Below are 22,743 nucleotides of genomic sequence, written 5' to 3'. Positions count from 1 at the left end.
GAATGTTACTGAAGAATGGGAGATAGTTCTCAAAATTAGCAGATGTGTTTATCAGTCTCAATGGTAAACAATGTGCCAGGACAGCACATGTGTTTCTGGCCTATGGTAATTAAAACAGCAACAAATTATAATAAATAAAAGATGAAAGACAGGTAATAAAAAAAAATCAAGCACAGTTAACACTAGAAAGAAAGTGTACTTTTTTCCTCCCTTAGAAATTGGGGGGATTCTATACTGTTTAGTGAGAAAAGCATATAAAATTGTGAATTTGTATGGTTATATTAGGCACTACTATGGCAAGAAAGCCCAATACTATTCTCAGCTAGAACTCTGTTTCTTTATTAAAATAATAAAAAGTTAAAATGTTGATAAAACAAAAAGATTAATATTTTATACATAAGACTTTAATACAATGATATAGCTGTTAATACATAATACTGTAAGAATTTTGGTATTATTAATACTTTTGTTCTATTGTACCAGTGATCCATTAAGCCAGGCCTAAACTTCTTTAAAAAATTTTATTGGAGTGTAGTTGCTTTACAATGTTGTGTTAGTTTCTACTATACAGCAAAGTGAATCAGCTATATGTATACGTATATCCCCTCTTTTTTGGATTTCCTTCCCATTGAGGTCACCACAGAGCACTGAGTAGAGTTCCCTGTGCTATACAGTCTATTCTCATTAGTTATTTAATATCAATAGTGTATATATGTCCATCCTAATCTCCCAATTCATCCTACTCCCCCCTTGGTGTCCATACATTTGTTCTCTACATCTGTGTCTCTATTTCTGCTTTGCAAATAAGTTCATCTGTATAATTTTTCTAGATTCCACATATAAGCGATATTATATGACATTTGTTTTTCTACTTCTGATTTACTTCACTCTGTATGACAGTCTCTAGATCCATCCACCTCACTAAAATAACTCAATTTCATTTCTTTTTATGGCTGAGTAATATTCCATTGTATATATGTGCCACATCTTATTTATCTATTCATCTGTTGATGGACACTTAGGTTTGCTTTCATGTCTTAAGCCAGGCCTAATCTTAGAAGCCAAAACGCTGAGGATTAAGAAAGTCAGTGGACCATACTAAGACACAAGCTCATACAGAGAAGGAAGGGAGAGGACATGTCATGGAGAAGGACAGAGATATCAGAGAATCAGATAGTCACTGGCTGTATTATATCTGAGAACTATATTTGAACAGAAAGCTATACCAGAAGAACTACCTATGTAGTAATCTGTGTGCACTGCTTTCCCTAAATCAATTAATAAAAGGAATAAATTCAGGGAAATAGTTTGTTTTGTCTTTTAACATCCAACTTGAGTATCTCATGAAGTTTAGTGCTTAGAACAGTACATTACATATAGTAGGAGCTCAGATAGTTCTTGATTTGCCTACTGATTGAATCAACCATAACTCTTCAGTTTAACATACAGACTTCTTTTGAGTACAACACTATGTAGTGCTAGTCCTTTACAATGCCTTTTTAAATTATTCTTTATTTTATTTATTTTTTTATTCAGCAGGTTCTTATTCGTCATCGATTCTATACACATCACTGTATACATGTCAATCCCAATCTCCCAATTCATCACTCCACCACCACCACCCCCCTCCACTCTCTCCCCTTGGTGTCCATACGTTTATTCTGTACATCTGTGTCTCAATTTCTGCCTTGCACACTAGTTCATCTGTACCATTTTTCTAGGTTCCACATATATGTGTTAATATACGAAATTTGTTTTTCTCTTTCTGACTTACTTCACTCTGTATGACAGTCTCTAGATCCATCCATGTCTCTACAAATGACCCAATTTCATTCCTTTTTATAGCTGAGTAATATTCCATGATATATATGTACCACATCTTCTTTATTCATTCATCTGTCAATGGGCATTTAGGTTGCTTTAATGACCTGGCTATTGTAAATAGTGCTGCAATGAACATTGGGGTGCGTGTGTTTTTTGAATTATGGTTTTCTCTGGGTATATGCCCAGTAGCAGGATTGCTGGGACATATGGTAATTCTATTTTTAGTTTTTTAAGGAACCTCCATACTGTTCTCCATAGTGGCTGTGTCAATTTACATTCCCACCAACAGTGCAAGAGGGTTCCCTTTTCTCTACACCCTCTCCAGCATTTGTTGTTTGTAGATTTTCTGATGATGCCCATTCTAACTGGTGTGAGGTGATACTTCATTGTAGTTTTGATTTGCATTTCTCTAATAATTAGTGATGTTGAGCAGCTTTTCATGTGCTTCTGGGCCATCCATATGTCTTCTTTGGAGAAATGTCTATTTAGGTCTTCTGCCCAATTTTGGATTGGGTTGTTTATTTATTTAATATTGAGCTGCATGAGCTGTTTATATATTTTGGAGATTAATCCTTTGTCCGTTGATTCATTTGCAAATATTTTCTCCCATTCTGAGGGTTGTCTTTTTTGTCTTGTTTGTAAATTCTTTTGCTGTACAAAAGCTTTTAAGTTTCATTAGGTCCCATTTGTTTATTTTTGTTTTTATTTCCATTACTCTAGGAGGTGGATCCAAAAAGATCTTGCTGTGATTTATGTCATAGAGTTTTCTGCCTATGTTTTCCTCTAAGACTTTTATAGTGTCTGGTCTTACATTTAGTTCTCTAATCCATTTTGAGTTTATTTTTATGTATGGTGTTAAGGAGTGTTCTAATTTCATTCTTTTACATGTAGCTGTCCAGTTTTCCCAGCACCAGTTATTGAAGAGACAGTCTTTTGTCCATTGTATATTCTTGCCTCCTTTATCAAAGATAAGGTGACCTTATGTGTGTGGGTTTATCTCTGGGCTTTCTATCCTGTTCTGTTGATCTATATTTCTGTTTTTGTGCCAGTACCATATTGTCTTGATTACTGGAGCTTTGTAGTATAGTCTGAAATCAGGGAGTCTGATTCCTCCAGAACTGTTTTTTTTCCCTCAAGACTGCTTTGGCTATTCGGGGTCTTTTGTGTCTCCATACAAATTTTAAGATTTTTTTTGTTCTAGTTCTGTAAAAATGCCCATTGGTAATTTGATAGGGATTGCATTGAATGTATAGATTGCTTTGGGTAGTATAGTCATTTTCATAATATTGATTCTTCCAATCCAAAACATGGTATATCTTTCCATATGTTTGTATCATCTTTGATTTATTTCATCAGTATCTTATAATTTTCTGCATACAGGTCTTATTTCTCCTTAGGTGTGTTTATTCCTAGGTATTTTATTATTTTTGTTGCAGTGTTAAATGGGAGTGTTTCCTTATTTTCTCTTTCATATTTTTCATCATGAGTGTATAGGAATGCAGGAGATTTCTGTGCATTAATTTTGTATCCTGCAACTTTACCAAATTCATTGATTAGCTCTAGTAGTTTTCTGGTGGCATCTTTAGGATTCTCTATGTAAGGTATCATATCATCTGCAAACAGTGACAGTTTTACTTCTGCTTTTCCAACTTGTATTCCTTTAATTTCTTTTTCTTCTCTGATTGCTGTGGCTAGGACCTCAAAAACTATGTTGAATAATAGTGGCGAGAGTGGACATCCTTGTCTTCTTCATGTCAGAAGAAATGCTGTCAGTTTTTCACCATTGAGAATGATGTTTGCCGTGGGGTTGTCATATATGGCCTTTATTATGTTGAGGTAGATTCCCTCTATTCCCACTTTCTGGAGAGTTTTTATCATAAATGCGTGTTGAATTTTGTCAAAAGCTTTTTCTGTATCTATTGAGATGATCATACGGTTTTTATTCTTCAATTTGTTAATATGGTGTATCACGTTGATTGATTTGCATATATTGAAAAATCCTTGCACTCCTGGGATAAACCCCACTTGATCATGGTGTATGATCCTTTTAACGTGTTGTTGGATTCTGTTTGCTAGTATTTTGTTGAGGATTTTTGCATCTATATTCATCAGTGATATTGATCTGTAATTTTCTTTTTTTGTAGTATATTTGGCTGGTTTTGGTATCAGAGTGATGGTGGCCTCATAGGATTAGTTTGGGAGTGTTCCTTCCTCTGAACTTTTTTGGAAGAGTTTGAGAAGGATGGGTGTTAGCTCTTCTCTAAAGGTTTGATAGAATTCACCTGTGAAGACATCTTTTCCTGGACTTTTGTTTGCTTGAAGATTTTTTAATCACAGTTTCAATTTCATTACTTGTGATTGGTCTGTTCATATTTTCTATTTCTTCCTGGTTCAGTCTTGGAAGGCTATACCTTTCTAAGAATTTGTCCATTTCTTCCAGGTTGTCCATTTTATTGGCATAGAGTTGCTTGTAGTAGTCTCTTATGATGCTTTGTTTTTCTGTGGTGTCCATTGTAATTTCTCCTTTTTCATTTCTAATTTTATTGATTTGAGTCCTCTCCCACTTTTCCTTGATGAGTCTGGCTAAAGGTTTATCAATTTTATTTATCTTCTCAAAGAACCAGCTTGTAGTTTTATTGATCTTTGCTATCATTTCCTTCATTTCTTTTTCATTTATTTCTGATCTGATCTTTATGATTTCTTTCCTTCTACTAACTTTGGGTTTTGTTTGTTCTTCTTTCTCTAGTTCCTTTAGATGTAAAGTTAGATTTTTTATTTGAGATTCTTCTTGTTTCTTGAGGTAGGCTTGTATTACTATAAACTTCCCTCTTAGAACTGCTTTTGCTACATTCCATAGGTTTTGAATCGTCATGTTTTCATTGTCATTTGTCTCTGGGTATTTTTTAATTTCCTCTTTGATTTCTTCAGTGATCTCTTCGTTATTTAGTATTGTATTGTTTAGCCTCCATGTGTTTGTGTTTTTTACGTTTTTTTTTCCCTGAAATTGATTTCTAATCTCATAGCGTTGTGGTTGGAAAATATGCTTGATATGATTTCAATTTTCTTAAATTTACTGAGGCTTGATTTGTGACCCAAGATGTGATCTATCCTGGAGAATGTTCTGTGTGAACTTGAGAAGAAAATAATCTTCTGTTTTTGGATGGAATGTCCTCTAAATATCAATTGAATCTTTCAATTTTCTTAAATTTACTGAGGCTTGATTTGTGACCCAAGATGTGATCTATCCTGGAGAATGTTCTGTGTGCACTTGAGAAGAAAATAATCTGCTGTTTTTGGATGGAATGTCCTCTAAATATCAATTGAATCTATCTGGTGTATTGTATCATTTAAAGCTTGTGTTTCCTTATTAATTTTCTGTTTTGATGATCTGTCCATTGGTGTAAGTGAGGTGTTAAAGTCCCCCACTATTATTGTGTTACTGTCGATTTCCTCTTTTATAGCTGTTAGCATTTGCCTTATGTATTGAAGTGTTCCTATGCCAGGTGCATATATATTTATAATTGTTATATCTTCTTCTTGGATTGATCCCTGGATCAATATGTCATGTCCTTCCTTGTCTCTTGTAACATTCTTTATTTTAAAGTCTATTTTATCGGTTTTGAGTATTGCTACTCAAGTTTTCTTTTGATTTCCATTTGCATGGAATATCTTTTTCCATCCCTTCACTTTCAGTCTGTAGGTGTCCCTAGGTCTGAATTGGGTCTCTTCTAGACAACATATATACAAGTCTTGTTTTTGTATCCATTCAGCAAGGCTGTGTCTTTTTGTTGGAGGATTTACTCCATTCATGTTTAAGGTAATTATCGATATGTATGTTCTTATTACCTTTTTCTTAATTGTTATGGGTTTGCTTTTTTAGGTCCTTTTCTTCTCTTGTATTTCCCACTTAGAGAAGTTCCTTTAGCATTTGTTGTAGAGCTGGTTTGGTGGTGCTGAATTTTTCTTAGCTTTTGCTTGTCTGTAAAGCTTTTGATTTCTCTGTTGAATCTGAATGAGACCCTTGCCAGGTAGAGTAATCTTGGTTTTAGGTTCTTCCCTTTCATCACTTTAAATATATCATGCCACTCCCTTCTGGCTTATAGAGTTTCTGCTGATAAATCAGCTGTTAACCTTATGGGAATTCCCTTGTATGTTATTTGTCATTTTTCCCTTGTTGCTTTCACTAGTTTTTCTTTGTCTTTATTTTTTGTCAGTTTGACTACTATGTGTTTCAGCATGTTTCTCCTTGGGATTATCCTGTCTGGGACTCTCTGCACTTCCTGGGCTTGGATGGCTATTTCCTTTCCCATGTTAGGGAAGTTTTTGACTATAATATCTTTGAATATTTTCTTGGGTCCTTTCTCTCTCTCTTCTCTTTCTGGGACCCCTATAATGCGAATGTTGTTGCATTTAATGTTGTCCCAGAGGTCTCTTAGGCGGTCTTCATTTATTTTTTTCTTTTTTCTTTATTGTGCTCTGCAGCATTGAATTCCACCATTCTGTCTTCCAGGTCACTTATCCATTCTTCTTCCTCAGTTATTCTGCTATTGATTCCTTCTGGTGTATTTTTCATTTCAGTTATTATATTGTTCATCTTTATTTCCTTGTTCTTTAATTCTTATAGATGTTTCTTCTTTAATTCTTCTAGGTCTTTGTTAAACATTTCTTGCATCTTCTCGATCTTTGCCTCCATTCTTTTTCTGAGGTCCTCGATCATCTTCACTATCATTATTCTGAATTCTTTTTCTGGAAGGTTGCCTATCTCCACTTCATTTAGTTGTTTTTCTGGGGTTTTATCTTGTTCCTTCATCTGGTACATAGTCCTCTGCCTTTTTCATTTTGTCTCTTTCTGTGAATGTCATAATGCCTTTTTTTTCTGAAACAGTTTTCCTCAATGTGTGTGTGTGTATGGGTGTGTATTACATATGAATCCACTCATATGGGCACTGATCTACATCTTGGGGATACAGCTATGCACAACCTAATAAAAAAAACCTTGCTTTTTGTGGGAGAATCATACAATAAATAAATAATTAAAACATGTGGCATGTTAAATGGCAATAAATCCTTTAAAGAAAAATAAAGCAGGAAAGAAGTAGAAAGTGCTGATATTTTATGTTTTTATTTTTGTATTTGTATAAGCAGTATGTATTTATTTATTTCAAATGGAAAGCATAATTACCACCACAGCACTTATGCATTTGTTATAATTTCCCTTTCACTAAAGGGTTTCATCTTAGGGCTAGAATATCAGACAGTACATCATTAACAGTTACTGTGCTATTTGTGTGTACTGAATTCTAATACTGGGCATTTGAATATGCATTGTCTGAGATGAAGTCTAGTTTGGTGGGTAGGGGTAAGATGGCATGCACAGGCAAGGGGGAGTTGTTGAAGCATTTCTCAATGCAGAGGTGCCAGACTTCAGTGAGAGTAGAGACAGAAGACAGATTAACCAGGACATTCATACTTGAGGAAATAGGACAGGGGTGCAGCATTTGGAAGAGAGTCTGATTGGGATGCAGAAGGAAGATATGAGATAATGATGTCAATGAATAAATTTCCTTCTCCATTCCCAGCTTATAAATTAGCAATAAGGGAACTTCGGGAGGTGGGAGGGGGGCTTCTACAGTGGCGTTCATCTTGTCTCTCTTGTTCTTTTGTCCCACTCTTGTAGGGTCACAAAAACCACAATCTTAGTTGCTCTCTGTCTGTGACTCAGTCCTGTAATGGAAAGAACTATTTACATCCCACCAATGACAATTCTGGCAAGAACACAAAGAAGCATTCTGATGGGATGGTCAGAAGGAGATTGAGAGGTTCATGTATAAGCCACTGCATTTTTATTGTTTTATGTTCATTGATCTTGTTAATGAAATACTGGGGTATGAGGACATGATCTGCATTTTTACTATTCCCCAGAGGGCAGAGAAGGGACATTTGGCAGCCCAATTTCCTTGGAGCTGACTAACTGGAGGATTTTCGGACAAAGAGAAATAACATGGGGCCTTCCAGTGATTTGGGAAATAAGACACTTGTTGACTACCTGAGTATTTGGTCACAGGTATGGCCTCTACCACACCCAGGGCAGTTTAGCTAGGATCCAATCTGCACCCCAGCACAATGGAAGCCACATCCAAGCTCACACTGATTGCATCAGGCTATACTGTTTATTTCCCATTGCAATAAGCACATGCAATTAGTCAACAACCTCTTTCCCAGCTACAGTTCCTTTGGGTCCACAACTTTCCCTAGAAAGAGAATACTCCTGGTGCTTTCCTCCACAGCAGCAATAAGGATCTATTGGAACTTCCCTGGTGGTGCAACCGTCAAGAATCTGCCTGCCAATGCAGGGGACACGGGCCTGATCCCTGGTCTGGAAAGAGCCCACACGCTGCGGAGCATCCAAGCCCATGCTCCACAACTACCGAGGCTGCACTCCAGAGCTTGCAAGCCATAACTACCGAGCCCATGTGCCACAACTACTGAAGCCTGTGTGCCCTAGAGCCCATGCTCTGCAACAAGAGAAACCACCACAATGAGAAGCCAGTGCACTACAATGAAGAGTAGCCCCCAATCGACAGAACCAGAGAAAGCCAGTACATAGCAACGAAGACCCCATGCACCCAAAAATAAATAAATAAATAAATAAAAAGTGTTATAAAAAGAATCTTTCAAACTGGATGGTAAAGTGAAAGAGAGTTATATCAGATAGGCACAGGAAACTGACTTCAAGGACAGTTACAGCTTTGGTTCTTTTTTCACCAATGTGTGTCACAACATTGTTTTCAGGAGCAGTGCACCCACCTCTCTTTGTAGACATGTTTTTACAAATATATACATTCTTTTTATTTTTTAAAAACAATTTCTTTCTTTTGGTTTTTTGGCTGTGTTGGGTTTTGGTCACTGCACACGGGCCTCAGTAGCTGTGGTGCAGGGGCTCAGTATCTGTGGCTCATGCGCTCCAGAGTGCAGGCCTGGCAGTCTCAGTGCACTGGCCCAGCCGCTCTGCAGCATGTGGGATCCTCCTGGATGAAGGACCGAACCTGTGCCCCCCGCAGTGGCAGGCAGACTGCCAACCACTCTGCCACCAGGGAAGTCCCACATTCTTTTTTTTAATTTTTACATTTTTATTTTTATTTTTTAACACCTTTATTGGAGTATAATTGCTTTACAATGGTGTGTTAGTTTCTGCTTTATAACAAAGTGAATCAGCTATACATATACATATATCCCCATATCTCCTCCCTCTTGTGTCTCCCTCCCACCCTCCATATCCCACCCCTCTAGGTGGTCACAAAGCACTGAGCTGATCTCCCTATGCTATATGGCTGTTTCCCACTAGCTATCTATTTTACATTTGGTAGTATGTATAAGTCCATGCCACTCTTTTACTTCATCCCAGCTTACCATTCCCCCTCCCTGTGTCCTCAAGTCCATTCTCCACATTTCCATCTTTATTCCTGTCCTGCCCATAGGTTCTTCAGAACCATTCTTTTTTTTTTAGATTCCATATATATGTGTTAGCATATGGTATTTGCTTTACTCTTTCTGACTTACTTCACTCTGTATAACAGACTCTAGTTCCATGCACCTCACTACAAATAACTCAAGTTTGTTACATTTTATGGCTGAGTAATATTCCATTGTATATATTTGTCACATCTTCTTTATTCATTCATCTGATGATGGACACTTAGGTTGCTTCCATGTCCTGGCTATTGTAAATAGAGCTGCAATGAACATTGTGGTACATGTCTCTTTTTGAATTATGGTTTTCCCAGGGTATATGCCCAGTAGTCAGATTGCTGCGTCGTATGGTACTTCTATTTTTAGGGGTTTTTTGTTTTGGGTTTTTTGTGGGTTTTTTTTTTTTTTGCTATATGCAGGCCTCTCACTGTTGTGGCTTCTCCTGTTGCGGAGCACAGGCTCTGGACATGCAGGCTCAGCGGCCATGGCTCACAGGCCCAGCTGCTCCGCGGCATGTGGAATCTTCCCGGACTGGGGCACGAACCCGCGTCCCCTGCATTGGCAGGTGGACTCTCAACCCCTGAGCCACCAGGGAAGCCCCTATTTTTAGTTTTTTAAGGAACGTCAATACTGTTCTCCATAGTGGCTGTATCAATTTACATTCCCACCAACAGTGTAAAAGGGTTCCCTTTTCTCCACACCTACTCCAGCATTTATTGTTTGTAGATTTTTGGATGATGGACATTCTGACTGGTGTGAGGAGATACTTCATTGTAGTTTTGATTTGCATTTCTCTAATGATTAGTGATGTTGACCATTCTTTCATGAGTTTGTTGGCAATCTGTATATCTTCTTTGGAGAAATGTCTATTTAGGTCTCCTGTCCATTTTTGGATTGGATTTTTTTTTTTTTTTTTTTTTTTTGCGGTATGTGGGCCTCTCACTGTTGTGGCCTCTCCCATTGCGGAGCACAGGCTCCGGACGCGCAGGCCCAGCGGCCACGGCTCATGGGCCCAGCCGCTCCGCGGCATGTGGGATCTTCCCGGACCAGGGCACGAACCCGTGTCTCCTGCGTCGGCAGGTGGATTCTCAACCACTGCGCCACCAGGGAAGCCCTGGATTGTTTTTTTTAAATATTGAGCTGCATGAGCTGCTTGTAAATTTCAGAGATTAGTCCTTTGTCAGTTGTTTCATTTGCAAATATTTTCTCCCATTCTGAGGGTTGTCTTTTCATTTTGTTTATGTTTTCCTTTGCTGTGCAAAAGCTTTTAAGTTTCATTAGGTCCCATTTGTTTATTTTTCTTTTTATTTCCATTTCTCTAGGAGGTGGGTCAAAAAGGATCTTGTTGTGATTTATGTCACAGAGTGTTCTGCTTATGTTTTCCTCTAAGAGTGTGATAGTGTCTGGCCTTATATTTAGGTCTTTAATCCATTTTGAGTTTATTTTTGTGTATGATGTTTGGAAGTGTTCTAATTCAATTCTTTTATATGTAGCTGTGCACTTTCCCAGCACCACTTATTGAAGAGGCTGTCTTTTCTCCATTCTTGCCTCCTTTATCAAAAATTAAGTGGCCATATGTGCTTGGGTTTATCACTGGGCTTTCTATCCTTTTCCATGGATCTGTATTTCTGTTTTTGTGCCAGTTCTATACTGTCTTCATCACTGTAGCTTTGTAGTATAGTCTGAAGTCAGGGAGCCTGATTCCTCCAGTTCTGTTTTTCTTTCTCAAGATTGCTTTGGCTATTTGGGGTCTCTTGTGTTTCCATACAAATTGTGAAAATTTTTGTTCTAGTTCTGTGGAAAGTGCTATTGGTAGTTTCATAGGGATTGCATTGAATCTGTAGATTGCTTTGGGTAGTATAGTCATTTTCATAACGTTGATTCTTCCAATCCAAGAACATGGTATATCTCTCCATCTGTTTGTATCATTTTTAATTTCTTTCATCAGTGTCTTATAATTTTCTGCATACAGGTCTTTTGTCTCCTTATGTAGGTTTTTTCCTAGGTATTTTATTCTTTTTGTTGCAATGGTAAATGGGAGTGTTTCCTTATTTTCTCTTTCATATTTTTCATCATTAGTATATAGGAATGCAAGAGATTTCTGTGCATTAATTTTGTATCCTGCTACTTTACTAAATTCATTGATTCGCTCTAGTAGTTTTTTGGTAGAGTCTTTAGGATTCTCTATGTAAGGTATCGTGTCATCAGCAAACAGTGACAGCTTTACTTCTTCTTTTCCGATGTGGATTCCTTTTATTTCTTTTTCTTCTCTGATTGCTGTGGCTAAAACTTCCAAAAATATGTTGAATAATAGTGGTGAGAGTGGGCAACCTTGTCTTGTTCCTGATCTTAGTGGAAATGGTTTCAGTTTTTCACCATTGAGAATGATGTTTTCTCTGGGTTTGATATATATGGACTTTTTTATGTTGAGGTAAATTCCTTCTATGCCTGCTTTCTGGAGAGGTTTTATCATAAATGTATGTTGAATTTTGTTGAAAGCTTTATCTGCATCTATTGAGATGGTCATATGCTTTTTATCCTTCAATTTTTTTTAATATAGTTTATCACATTGATTGATTTGTGTATATTGAAGAAGCCTTGCATTCCTGGGATAAATCCCACTTGATCATGGTGTAGGATCCTTTTAATGTGTTTGTTGGATTCTGTTTGGTTGTATTTTGTTTTGGATTTTTGCATCTATGTTCATCAGTGTTATTGGCCTGTAGTTTTCTTTCTTTGTGATATCTTTGTCTGGTTTTGGTATCAGGGTGATGGTGGCCTCATAGAATGAGTTTGGGAGTGTTCCTCCCTCTGCTATACTTTTGAAGAGTTTGAGAAGGATAGGTGTTAGCTCTTCTCTAAATGTTTGATAGAATTGGCCTGTGAAGCCATCTGGTCCTGGGCTTTTGTTTGTTGGAAGGTTTTTAATCACAGTTTCAATTTCAGTGCTTGTGATTGGTCTGTTCATCTTTTCTATTTCTGCCTGGTTCAGTCTCGGCACATTGTGCATTTCTAAGAATCCATTTCTTCCAGGTTGTCCATTTTATTGGCATAGAGTTGCTTGTAGTAATCTCTAATAATCTTTTGTATTTCTGCAGTGTCAGTTGTAACATCTCCTTTTTCATTTCTAAATCTATTGATTTGAGTCTTCTCCCTTTTTTTTCTTGATGAGTCTGGCTAATGGTTTATTAATTTTTTTTATCTTCTCAAAGAACCAGCTTTTACTTTTATTGATCTTTGCTATTGTTTCCTTCATTTCTTTTTCATTTATTTCTGATCTGATCTTTATGATTTCTTTCCTCTTCTAACTTTGAGTTTCTTTTTATTTTTCTTTCTCTAATTGCTTAAGTGTAAGGTTAGGTTATTTATTTGAGATGTTTCTTGTTTCTTGAGATAGGATTGTATTGCTATAAACTTCCCTCTTCAAACTGCTTTTGCTGTATTCAATAGGTTTTGGGTTTTCATGTTTCATTGTCATTTGTTTCTAGGTAGCTTCTGATTTCCTTTTTGATTTCTTCAGTGATCTCTTGGTTATGATGTAGTTTTTTGATTAGCCTCCATGTGTTTGTATTTTTTTATAGATTTTTTTCCTGTTATTGATATCTAGTCTCATAGCACTGTGGTCAGAAAAGATACCTGGTATGATTTCAGTTTTGAATTTACCAAGGCTTGATTTGTGACCCAAGATATGATCTATCCTGGAGAATGTTCCATGAGTACTTGAGAAGAAAGTGTATTCTGTTGTTTTTGGATGGAATATCCTATAAATATCAATTAAGTCCATCTTGTTTAATGTACCATTAAAGCTTGTTTTTCCTTATGTGTTTTCATTTTGGATGGTCTTTCCATTGGTGAAAGTGTTGTGTTAACATCCCCTACTATGATTGTGTTACTGTCGATTTCCTTTTATGGCTATTAACATTTGCCTTATGTATTGGGTGCTCTTGTGTTGGGTGAATAAATATTTACAATTGTTATATCTTCTTCTTGGAGTGATCACTTGATCATTATGTAGTGTCCATCTTTGTCTCTTGTAATAGTCTTTATTTTAAAGTCTGATTTGTCTGATATGAGAATTGTTACTCCAGCTTTCTTTTGATTTCCATTTGCATGGAATATGTTTTTCCATCCCCTCACTTTCAGTCTGTATGTGTCCATATGTCTGAACTTTGTCTCTTGTAGATGGCATATATATGTGTCTTGCTTTTGTATCCATTCAGCCAGTTTGTGTCTTTTGGTTGGAGCATTTAATCCATTTACATTTAAGGTAATTATCAATATGTACATTCCTATTTCCATATTCTTAATTGTTTTGGGTTTGTTATTCTAGGTCTTTTCCTTCTCTTGTGTTTCTTGCCTAGAGAAGTTCCTTTAGCATTTGTTGTAAAGCTGGTTTGGTGGTGCTGAGCTCTCTCAGCTTTTGCTTGTCTGTAAATGTTTTAATTTATCCATCAAATCTGAATGAGATCCTTGCTGGGTAGAGTAATCTTGGTTGTAGGTTGTTCCCTTTCATCACTTTAAATATGTCCTACCACTCCCTTCTGGCTTGCAGCGTTTCTGCTAAAAGATTAGCTGTTGACCTTATGGGGATTCCCTTGTATGTTTTTTGTTGCTTTTACCTTGCTGCTTTTAAGATTTTTTCTTTATATTTAATTTTTGATACTTTGATTAATATGTGTCTTGTCATGTTTCTCCTTGGATTTGTCCTCTATGAAACTCTCTGTGCTTCCTGGCCTTGATTATTTCCTTTCCCATATTAGGGAAATTTTCAACTGTAATCACTTCAAATACTTTCTCAGTCCCTTTCTTTTTCTCTTCTTCTCTGGGACCCCTACAATTCGAATGTTGGTTTATTTAACGTTGTCCCAGAAGTCTATGAGACTGTCCTCATTTCTTTTTGTTCTTTTTCTTTATTCTGCTCTGAGGTAGTTATTTCCACTATTTTGTCTTCCAGGTCACTTATCCTTTCTTCTGCCTCAGTTATTCTGCTATTGATTCCTTCTAGAGAATTTTTAATTTCATTTATGTCAACACTGTTTGTTTGGTCTTTAATTCTCCTAGGTCCTTACTGAACATTTCTTGTATTTTCTCCATTCTATTTCCAAGATTTGGGATCATCTTTACTATCATTACTGTGAATTCTTTTTCAGGTAGACTGCGTATTTCCACTTCATTTGTTTGGTCTGGTGGGTTTTTACTTTGTTCCTTCATCTGCTGTGTGTTTCTCTGTTCTCCATTTTGCTTAACTTACTGTGTTTGGGGTCTCCTTTTCACAAGCTGCCGGTTCGTAGTTCCTGTTGTCTTTCGTGTCTGCCCCCAGTGACTAATATTGGTTCAGTGTGTTGTGTAGGCTTCCTGGTGGAGGAGACTAGTCCCTATGTTCTGGTGGATGAGCCTGGATCTTGTGTTTCTGCTGGGCAGGACTGCGTCCTGTGGTGCCCCACCCAACCTGTTTGGGGGTTTCTTTGACATTATTATGATTTTAGGCAGCATCTCTGCTAATGGGTGGGATTGTGTTCCTGTCTTGCTAGTTGTTTGGCATAGGGTGTCCAGCACTGTAGCTTGCTGTTCATTGAGTGTAGCTGGGTCTTAGAGTTGAGATGGAGATCTCTGGGAGGGCTTTCGCCATTTGATATTATGTGGAGCCGTGAGGTCTCTGGTGGACCAATGTCCTGAACTCAACTCTCCCACCTCAGACGCTCAGGCCTGACACTGGGCCCGATCAGCAAGACCCTGTCAGCCACACTGCTCAGAAGAAAAGGGAGAAAAAAACAAAGAAAGAAAAAAATAAAATAAAATAAATTTATTAATATAAAAAACTAAAAATAAAAGAAATTCAAAGTAATTTTAAAAAAGAAAAAAAAAAATAGAAAGAAAAAAGAGAGCAGCCAAATCAAAAAACAAATCCCCCAATGATAACAAGGGCTAAAAACTATTAAAATAAAAAAGAAAAGCAAAAGCAAAAAAAAAAAAAAAAAAAACAGAATCATAGGACAATTGGTAAAAGCAAAGCTATACAGACAAAATCACACAAAGAAGCATATGCCTATGCACTCACAAAAAGAGAAAAAGGAAAAAAATATATATATCTTTGCTACCAAAATCCACCACCGCAATTTTGGGATGATTTGTTGTCTATTCAGGTATTCCAGAGATGCAGGATACATCAAGTTGATTGTGGAGATTTAACCCGCTTCTTCTGATGCTGCTGGGGGAGATTTCCCTTTCTCTGCTTTGTTTGCACAGTTCCTGGGGTTCATCTTTGGATTTGGCTCCCCCTCTGCGTGTAGGTAACCTGAGGGCATCTGTTCTTTGCTCAGACAGGATGGGGTTAAAGTAGCAGTTTATTAGGGGGCTCTGGGTCACTCAGGCAGGGAGGAGGGAGGGGTACAGTATACGTGGTGAGCCTGTGGCGTCAGAGGCCACCGTGACATTGCAACAGCCTGAGGTGCTGTGTGTTCTCCCGGCGAAGTTGTCCCTGGATTCCGGGACCCTGGCACTGGCGGGCTGCACAGGCTTCCAAGAGAGGAGGTGTGGAGAGTGACCTGTGCTTGCACACAGTCTTCTTGGTGGCAGCAGCAGCGGCCTTAGCATGTCACGCCCGTCTCTGGGGTCCACGCTGATGCCCGCGGCTCATGCCTGTCTTTGGATCTCGTTTAGGTGGTGCTCTGAATCCCCTCTCCTCGCGCAGCCCGAAACATTGGTCTCTTGCCTCTTAGGCAGGTCCAGAGTTTTTTCTGGACTCGCTCCCGGCTAGCTGTGGTGCACTATCCCCTTCAGGCTGTGTTCACACAGCCAACCCCAGTCCTCTCCCTGTGATCCGACCAAAGCCCGAGCCTCAGCTCCCAGCCCCCGCCCGCCCCGGCAGGTGAGCAGACAAGCCTCTCAGGCTAGTGAGTGCTGGTCGGCACCGATCCTCTGTGGGGAAATCTCTCCGCTTTGCCCTCTGCACCCCTGTTGCTGCTCTCTTCTCTGTGGCTCCGCAGCTTCAGCCCACCACGCCCTGTCTCCTCCAGTGAAGGGGCTTCCTAGTGTGTGGAAACTTTTCTTCCTTCCCATCTCCCTCCCAGTAGTGCAGGTCCCATCCCTATTCTTTTGTCTCTGTTTATTCTTTTTTCTTTTGCCCTACCCAGGTACGTGGGGAGTTTCTTACCTTTGGGGAGGTCTGAGGTCTTCTGCCAGAGTTCAGTAGGTGTTCTGTAGGAGTTGTTCCACATGTAGATGTATTTCTGATGTATTTGTGGGGAGAAAGATGATCTCCACATCTTACTCTTCTGCCATTTTGAAGGTCTCTTGAGAGCACTGATATTTTAAAGGCAGTAATCAAAATAAGCCTCAATAAGGTGAATGTTAAGAAAATATTTGAAATTTGAGAGCTAGATAAGCAACTATCTGGAGGAAGAACATTACAGTCTGAGGAAGCAGAATGTTATTGGCAATGATAGGAGATGAAATAGTATTTTAAAGCCATGCAACGTTTATGTGATGACCTAGGGATTGAGTGGAAAAAGAGGCCCCAGGACTGAGGCTCAGGTCACACCAAATTTTAAAGTCCTAGATCTATTAGACACATTCTCTGTCTCTCTCCTTCTCTCTGAGTACTCTCATACACACTCAAGAATGAGGGCTAGTGTACCCAACTATATTGCCTCCGTTCTCCTGGTCTTTAAGGGTTAAACACAGCATATTGTAAGTACAGCTCTATCTCACTAACCTAAGTTGTGTGCTTTGCTGTGTGCATTGTTTACTGCAGCCTTTGTCCCCTTTGTTTGGGGTTCTTGACAAGAGTTCTGATAAAAAAGGTTTAAAGTAATAGTATCAGGAATGGCCCAAGGGAGAAATTACTAAGCTGGTTGTTAACATCCAATTTTTATGGTGGCTAAAGATACCTTCAAACAAATGGTGGAGAAAAATGGATAAAAATAAGAAAGAAAGCAAAGATTTGGGAAGCCCTTTGACATTACAAAGTGCATCACAAGCTACTGAAACTTAGGAAGACCAACTAAAATGATCTGAAGTGTAGCAACCATGAAGAAACTATGACCAGAGACATTTCATGACTTCAGGAGATACGAAGAGAATAAAAGAGTGGTCGTTAATATAATATTATTGGGCATTTCTCCATAGGGACTGTGCTGAAAAGGCTTTGGTTAATTGAGTTAGTGCTTCTATTTCCAGCAATGCAGAATGCAGGGCATGTGCACATGTGCATGTGCACATACACACACACGTATGTGTTCTTCTTTCTGTTGGTTGGCTATAAATCAATGCTTTTAACAGAAATGTTACTTGTCTTTGAAGGACATCTTATTTTACGGTCCAAGACCATTATGTCTTTTGGGGTGGAATTCGCTTGAAATTCTTCTTGAAGAGAGAGTCTTAATGTCTATCTATTCCAAAACCACTGTTTTACAGATGAGGAAACTGAGGTCTAAAGAGGAGCAATAACTTGTAAAAGGTCACTATATCAAATGAGTGACAGATGTGCCAATTTAACTTGGGTATCCAGACTTCTGTATGTGGAAAATTAGATATAAGCAAATACACATCAAATAAGCCTATAAGATATTTTCTTCTTCACCCTTAAACTCATAACATGCTTTTATGTTGTAGAATATTCAAGTGTGTATTTTAGACAAAGAGTCATGCAACATGCCTAGAATTTTTATTTAACTTCACCAGAATAAACATTAGTATACACCTGGAGGAAAGAAACCATGTCTTACTCATCTTTCTATACTTCTGTGACACTTAAAATTTTTCATGTATTGTGAGTAACCACTGAAAGTTGACTGAGTGAAAGGGATCACTTCTTGAAACATTATACTTCTTGAAACATTATACAAAAGTGAATCACAACATATGAATCTTATGGTTTGCTTTCCATTAAGTAAAAACTGCTACCATTTATCCACTGCTGGGTTCTGTGCTAAAAGATTCACATGCATATTTCAATTTATCTTTAAAACAACCCATGAAATAGGTATTATTATTCTCCCCATTTTATAGATAAGGAAGCTGAGGTCCAAGTAGTATTATGCAGTTTGCCAAGGTCATATAACTAGCAAGGTTCAAGGAGCAGGGACTGGAACATGTACTTGACTGATTCTACACTGTACTGCCTCATAATCAAAAAAAGAAAAGTAAAAATAAAAATAGCAATGAGAGTCACACTGAACAGAAAACACAAGACTGAAAAGTATTTTGTCTTGTACCAAATCTACATGGGACACAAGGAGAATGGGATTTTCTATATAGTTTACTGGGACTTATTTTACCAACATTTTTCGATGCTTCTGGATTTTAGAAATGAGCACAATTATTTGGGCTGAAGATAAAAGGAAGCATAGAAGTCTAACACAAACAATGATTCCACCAGCAATTATAAAAATGAACAGAATAAATCTATTGGCACACTAATGGCAGTAAATGAAATCCTGGGGAATGATTTCAATGAAACGTATGACAGAAAGTATCTGAACAAAGCAAAGCATGCCTCCAAAAGCTGTACTAAGTCAGCGTCCTGGTTTATATGCTGTGCTATATAGCAGTATATTTTTACTACTGAATTTCTCTTCATGAGATGTACTTCCGTAGAGCTACTCTTATTAATGACTTCTGTAAGCACCTACAATGTGTTTAGCATTTAGTCCTCATAGAAAGCATGCAGGAATGTATTAGAACCTCCATTTTACAGAAAAATAAGAGTCATAAAACTCTTATCAGTCCAAAAAGACATTGAACATGCAGACTGTACATTTGTGGCAATTTCCAAGAATTTCAGAGAAAAGTGGGGAAAGAATGGTTATAAAATTAATGCCAGTGACTTAGGCTAGGTTTATTTTTTACACCTTGTTTGTAATCATGTCTTATCTGATCATTTTAGCAAATATTTCTATAATCAGTGTAATTCTAAAAATGGAGTTTGGGGTTCTAATCAATTAAACTACTTTGGAAATTGCATCTCCATAGTTTAGTAGAAATTTAGCCACTCATCTTTCCAGAATTTTATATCAGTAATTGTAGAAAACTGTACTTTTCTAAAATATCCATTACTTTCATATGCTATTCCTGTATTAAAAGTGAGGGATTAACATGAACTTAAAAAGTCTTCTAGGAGCAGAAGGTGGGTACAAAGACACATCTGTCTCTTTGGTGTATCAAGGGAGGCCGTGGCACCACATCTTGGGGAAGCAGCTTCCTTGGGGAACACTCCACAGTTGAATAATAATGCAGAGCTTTGTAACTGTCAGTGAAAGTAGCATTTGTATGAATAAAAGAAAGTTTGATTTCTGTAGTGTGTTACCCACTTGGAATTCAAAATGATCAAACACATACTTCTCACCCACTCAATACTGTATTACTTTTCTACCCTCCACATCCCCCAAGAAAACGAACACAGCAGGCAACACTACCTGGTATTAAACCCTGTCTAAAAGCTTGTAAAATCTCAACTGCAAAATATAAGTACTTCCTGTAGTATTCTTACTGCCAATCTGAAAAAAATACTTGAAAAATACAGTATCACCTAAATCAAATAACACAGAGATGTTAGTGTACTGTTCTGCTCTGTCTAAACAATCTCATTCATAAGTCAAGAAAAAAAATCTGCTAGAATGGTTTAAAATATCTCTCTCCCTCTTGCTCCCATTCTCTTTCCTGTTTTTGAGGAGCTCAATTTTGTAATTATTGATTAGTATGGCAAGTCAATTATCTTTGCTGGGAATTTAGTGACAAAAGAGTCCTCATGAATTTTAAGTGGAGTTTTACCAGCACACTCACTATTTTACACTCAGATTGTAACAGAGAAAAAGGTATGTTTTAGAAATATGAGGCCCTAGATTGTGATTCTGGCTCTGCAGATTGAAGTCTTATTGTCCTGTACCACTCTTCCTGATTCTCAATTTCCTCATCTGTAGAATCAAGAAAATGTTTTACTTGCCTATATTCCTAGAGTTTTGTGAATATCATATGAAATTCAGGATGTAATAATGTATTTAAAGCTGTCAAGTAAAATACCAGGATAAGGAATTATCATTTCATTGAAATAGAGGAAAACAATTATTAAATAGTGAAAGTTGTACATTCTAAATAATTCTAAAATAATGCAATTTGATTACTTTCAAGTGTAGGAAGTAATTCAGACATGGTTTGTACCTTACTGACTGATGTGATGAATAGTTAAGAATGATTTATAATTAACATTTCCTTTTAAAGGGAAATATTTAAGATCACTGAAACATTTCTTCTTTTGAATAGTCTAAAATTGAGCTATCCAGCATTTGCTACATGTGGTTATTTATATTAAAATTAATAAAACTTAAAATTAAGTTCCTCATTTGCACTAAATGCCTCTCTAGTGCTCAATAGCCACGTGTTGCTAGTGTCTACTATATTTTACAGTACAAACATAGAACATTTCCTTTGTCACAGAAAATTCTACTGGACAGGTCTACCATACACAGAGAAGGTTAACATTTGGGTTGGAACTTGAAAATTGGATAAGAGTTTACCGGTCAAAGAAACACATATACATGTGTGAGTGTAACGTGTGTGTGTGTCTGTATTTAGAGAACGGGATTCTACTAGCGCTACTAGATAGTGCTAGTCTAAATAGTCTTAGTACCCTCCAAACCTTGTTTATACTTTTATTTAGCAAAACCTTTATTTATAGATACCACAATGTTCAAATCTAACCCAGCTCTAGTCCAGTTATCATGCTTTAAAGGGAATGGTGTACTAAATATCAATACTAAGCTTTAATGATGACACAGATGATAAATTTTACATTTTTTACTCCTGCAAAATTTGTAAGTTTAAACTGAAAATAAATCACAGCTCGTCAGAGTTGTATAGAACATTAGCGAGCACGAGTTCAAAACCCCTATTTTGCATAAGAGGAAGCCAAGACTCAAAAAAGAAAAAGGTTTTGCCAACAAATTTTGGATTTTAAATGACAAGCATTGTTTGATATTATTAATAAGAGTGGAAATGGAAATACTTGAGTTTCATTCCTGATTTTGACATTAATTAGTAAAATCCTCTCTATTCTTATGATTCTCCCCATAGAAATCAAACATTTTATCATTAGCTACACCATAAGTATATTGTATATAGTTTGTGGATGATACAGCCTCTAGACTTTTTATTAAAGGGATAATTTTTACTACTCTCGATATCCAAATAGGCTGAAAATTTTGACAGGAGGTAGTGAAATTGAATAGCAATTTACAGATTTACCTATTTCATCTCTATTGGAAAATTCAGAGTGATTGAGATAGAAAAACTTGCGAAATCTATCTGTATCCTACTTATACATGTAGATAAGTATTGATTCTTCAAGATTAAGATAAAAATCCAATCTTCAAAATTATTACACCTTTATTTGTTATTGGAGGTCTATGATGTATTAGGCACAATGCTAGGCTCTAGCTACCCTTACCTAGAGTATAATTTGATTATAGTCTAATGGGGAAACAGATATATAGAAAGATCAGTGAAATGGTTAGCAAGCAACATATATTTGTTAGCCAAACACTATGTGTAAGGCACTATAATATAATGTGATAACTGTGCTACTGGAGGAACTGACAAGTTTCAGTGGAAATGTAGAGAAAAGATCACCTAAATAAGTACTTTTCTGTGCTCCTGTAATGCTATTTATGACTTTATTATGTCAATTATATTTTTATATTCTTCACTTTCCAGTGGTTATTTGTTTATGCAGTTATCTCCTCTAATAACTCATAAACAATTGAATAACAAGGACATTGTTTTGGACCAACAAACCTAGTATCTTGTAATGCACATAGCAGGTACTTCATAAAAATATTATCTGAATACTTTTAAATATAGAGTAATAATAAATAATAAAGTTCAATGCACCTTTGATGGTAAATGGACTTTTCCTTGGTTTATGTTGATTTCTGAAACTAAAGCATCCTGAAAATTTTAGAGTTCAACATTTTTGTTGCTATTATTTTTTCATATATGTAAAAAGTAACATTTTCAACTGTCCACTGGAATATTTGACTAAAGCTACCTTCGGTTTTAAGTACATTACTTCTCTCAGAAAGAATGATGACCCTGTAAATAGATTTTAGGCTTCTTGAAGTAAGACTCTTACCCAACCATATGTTTCTCTTTCTTTCTTGTCAATAGGGATCTGGTTGCCATGGCAACTGAGTTATGTAGAATGTTACAGAGCAACATTTGTTGACAGTTTCCAGTCAGATTACTGCCCAGCCAGGCTCTTAGGAGAAAAGGGTGCATATTCTATTTTGATAGTTAAAAAAAAATGCACTCCTTGATCTAAGTTAAACATATCCCTACCCAAGATGTCCTTGACACAGCAATCTATTTATATTGGGGGGGGCATTTAAAAAATAAATTTTCTTATCTCTGAAAAAGGTGATTTGTCTGCCTAACTGATACAGTATAACATGCAAA

The sequence above is a fragment of the Kogia breviceps genome, chromosome X (assembly GCF_026419965.1).
Source record: "Kogia breviceps isolate mKogBre1 chromosome X, mKogBre1 haplotype 1, whole genome shotgun sequence".
Lineage (NCBI taxonomy): Eukaryota > Metazoa > Chordata > Mammalia > Artiodactyla > Physeteridae > Kogia > Kogia breviceps.
The sequence above is the reverse complement of the archived record's forward strand: the minus strand, read 5'-3'. Positions refer to the sequence as shown.